The sequence below is a fragment of the Myotis davidii genome, unplaced genomic scaffold, assembly GCF_000327345.1.
Source record: "Myotis davidii unplaced genomic scaffold, ASM32734v1 scaffold641, whole genome shotgun sequence".
Lineage (NCBI taxonomy): Eukaryota > Metazoa > Chordata > Mammalia > Chiroptera > Vespertilionidae > Myotis > Myotis davidii.
Window position 1 is genome coordinate 651,261 of NW_006293232.1, and position 4,017 is coordinate 655,277.

General features: G+C 38.4%; 1 protein-coding gene across 3 annotated transcripts in view; it reads left to right on the forward strand.

The window, feature by feature from the left end:
- Positions 1 to 4,017, forward strand: part of CCDC82 (coiled-coil domain containing 82) — a 32,885-nt gene that overhangs the window by 446 nt on the left and 28,422 nt on the right. The gene's annotated exons all lie outside the window — the stretch shown is intronic.

Consider the following 4,017-nt stretch of genomic DNA (forward strand, 5'->3'; position numbering starts at 1 on the left):
TTGATTTCTCCTAGCGGTGCCACAGTGCAGGGCGTGTGCCGGCCCCTAGAATGCATCACATCTCCATTCCTTTGCTTATCCAGGCTGCCCCTCTAAACTGTCACAGAAAAGCAGACACCCAGGAGAGGTGATGGTTTACAAGTAGGACTGTATCCCTCCTCGTGGGTTTCACTGCGCTTCAGATCTTACAGTGTAGCAGTGGTTCTCAACCTTCTGGCCCTGTAAATACAGTCCCTCGTGTTGTGACCCAACCATAAAATTATTTTGGTTGCTACTTCATAACTGTAATGTTGCTATTGTTATGATTCGTAAAGTAGATATCTGATATGCAGGATGGTCTTAGGCGACCCCTGTGAAAGGGTCGTTCCACCGCCAAAGGGGTCGCGACCCACAGGTTGAGAACCGCTGGTAAAGTGTCACCAACATTGTTCATAGGGCAATTTCTAGAATGAATCTTCTCCTGAGAATTAATTAACCTCAGGGTCTAGAAGGAAGGATATTTCTTGTGATGAGAAATGCGAGTGACCCTCACGTACCCTTTTACTGGTGTGTAGTTGCTGTGTTAGAGAAAGAACACAAGCCGTGTGGCATGTTACCTTTACGTTGCTCGGCAGTCAGCTTATTCATGTATGTATGTGCATCTCACATGACACTAACCAAGACACACAAAGGTGTGGGAATACTGGTTCTCTTCATTCACTTAGTTCGTGCTTCCTGTTTTGGAGTCTCTGATACTTTTCTTGTTGATTAAAGATAAGGTGTCATTGGAGAAGCTTCATTAAATTCTCACTTCCAGAAATTAAATGTATACTCAGCGTATATAGAAATCACATCCATTTGCATGGATTCTTTAATTCTAACAGCGAAGAAATGTCTAACCCATCAACTTAGCTTTACCCTCTCATTTCGCTCAGGTTTAGTTCACGTCCTTTTCCCTCTGTCATCATTCCTTCACACCCCACCACCCACAGCTCACATAATGAAAGTATCAACAATTTTAAAAAGAGGAACCATCATATTCAAATTATCTTCTTTTTCAGAATTTTTGACATTATTAATATAAGTGGTAATGTTGAAATATGGAGAGACCATGGACATTTGCTCGTTGACCAAATGAAACATGATTTATGTTAATTAAATAAAACGTGCCTTCTCAAACATTTAACACTAAAGTTTTCCAAAATAAAATTTTTCTCATAAGAAACTGCCTTTTTTGCAAATTTTTACTTTTTCACCTAATAGGGAATGCCTTAAAGTTTGTGCTAAGTGTAATCAATAAGATGAGAGAGAATTCTGCAGATTTTCATCTCTTTAGTACATTATTTTCTTTCTGTTTGGTAACTAATATTTTCAGAAGTTTCTGGCATAAACCCACATGCAGTTCAGTTATGTAATTAAAGAAACATGCTTGTAAACTTTAAATTATTTTAATGATTATTTTCTGAAGCTAAAATTTAGCATGAGTGAGAGATTTAAAAAAATAATGGCTTCTTAAAGGCAGAATTTTTACTACCTCATGCAAATATAATATTGGCAGCAGTCACTGTGTTGCACTGGACTGGGAGTCAGGAACCCTGGTTTCCAGACCCCCTTCTCTCACTAACAGGCTGTGTGATCTTAAGTAAGTCATTTAAAGTCTATGTCCTTGGATTTGGTTTTTATAAATAAAGATAGATAATATCTTCCTTTTAAGATTATTGTCAAGATTTCAAAAGATATATAAAAATGCACTGAAAATATATACAGACATGGCTTTTTTAAATAACTAAACTGTGCAGTCATTGGTATTTTTATAGTGTGACATTCTTACTTGTCTTTACTATTGTCATAGGAATCACGTGTTGATATGATAAATGTTTTAGAGTATGGTATATATTGTAAGTTAATCATCTAGTGTATATGAAACTGCTTTTGAGTACTAATAAAATCTTTCACTTCATATTCCTACTGTTCATATTTGCTTTAGTGTATCTACAGAAGCCATATTTGTCACTTGTTTTTTTATAATTTGTTATTATTTCTCCCAGGTCAGATTTATTAGAAAGCCTTCCCTTTCTCAGTACAGTGTAAATCACAGACACACTTAGTTTATGGAAATTTAACTATATGTGCTTTAAAAATACTCCTTTGTACAATATGGCTTCAAAATATAAGCTGTCTAATTTGTCTGGTGCTTAATAAAATGGAAACACAGTAATTTGTTTAAAAAATGGAGGAGAAACTGGGTGGACATATTTTGAACAGTGTGGTATACAAAAAAACAACACTTTAAACAGTAATGTATTTTTCAAGGGTAATTTTAGCCACACATAATTTCTTTTAAATATAGTTTATTGATTTTTTACAGAGAGGAAGGGAGAGGGATAGAGAGTTAGAAACATCGATGAGAGAGAAACATCCATCAGCTGCCTCTTGCACGCCCCCTACTGGGGATGTGCCCGCAACCAAGGTACATGACCTTGACCGGAATCGAACCCAGGACTGTAAGACACAACCCAAGTGTAATTTTCAAATAGCAGAATATTTGGTCTATTTACTGGGATTTGTTAAATTTCTGTTTCAGTGCTGAATATATTGTGCAGTAGTTACTGTGATAAGATGGGACTTTAGCCTACACTATAATTTCTCTTGTATAATCTTAACAACAATTGTTCTGATTTTCTATAAGTTGTTACCACTATAGGAGTAGTCACATTACCTTATAAATAATCAGAATTTGTACAATCAAATGAGTGGTTATTTCTCTCACCCCCAAAAAAGCAATCACTTTGGGAAGCTATAAACTTGGTTCAGTAATACTGCCATTGTTCATTAAAAATTTTGAAATTACTTTCAGTTTGCAACACTTTAAAAAGATATCTTTAATGGTACTTAATCTTCATCTTTTGAAATTGGATTTAATTTCTGGAAAGTTCTCACACAGTCTTTTATTACTGAGACCAGTGAATAAAATTTGTATTTAAACCACTCTTTGGGATAAAAATGAAGTGAGATTATTTTCATATATTTATATATACATTTGATACTATGGTTTATAGAAAACCTCCAGGGCTATTCTGTGCCATAGTAGAAATATTGAGATAATCAGCCTCAAAGGGGTGATTTATTTGAAGGATATAGCACTCAGTTGAATACATAAGCTATTATACATGTACTAGAGGCCTGGTGCATGAAATTTGTGCACTCGGGGGTTGGGGGGCGGGAGTCCCTCAGCCCAGCCTGTGCCCTCTCGCAGTCCAGGACCCCTCAGGGAATGTCTGCCTGCCAGGGGGATAGGGCCTAAGCTGGTAGTCAGACATCTCTCTCGCAGTCTGGGGCTCTCGCAGTTTGAGACCCCTCACTCCTTACCGCTCACCTGCGGTAGAGGTGGGAGAGGCCACTGCCACCGCTGCTGCGCTCCCCAGCATTGACCACCAGGGGACAGCTCCTGCACTGAGTGTCTGCCCCCTGGTGGTCAGTGCACATCATAGCGACTGGTAGTTCCGCCAATCAGTCTATTTGCATATTAGGGTTTTATTATATAGGACTAGAAGCCCAGGGCATGAATTTCTGCATGGGTGGGGTCCAGCCTGACTGCCCCAATTGGGGCCAATTTGGCTGGGGTCCAGCCACTGCCCCAATTGGGGCCAATTTGGCTGGCCAGGGGGAGGGCCCACGGGCGGTTGGCCAGCTGGCCCTGCCCCCTGGTCGAACTCCTGATATAGGGGACAATTTGCATATTGGCCTTTTATCTTATAGGAGGATTATGAGGTCAGTCTCATTACATTGTGATATTTCTAGTTTCCTTAGCAACCACAGAAGTATATATGTGCTACTGTGTTATTGTTTTTCTAGTTATCTTGTCTCTAAGTGTTTCTTTACTGTATGCTTGTGATAATTTTGATGGAGTTCATCCTTTTCTGAATTGGAAATTTACAGCATTTGTTTTCCTTTCCCAATACCATGCTCTGCTTCACCATGAAACTTCTTTTTATCTGATTATGTTATTGGTTTGTTAATAAGTTTTCTGTTGTATTA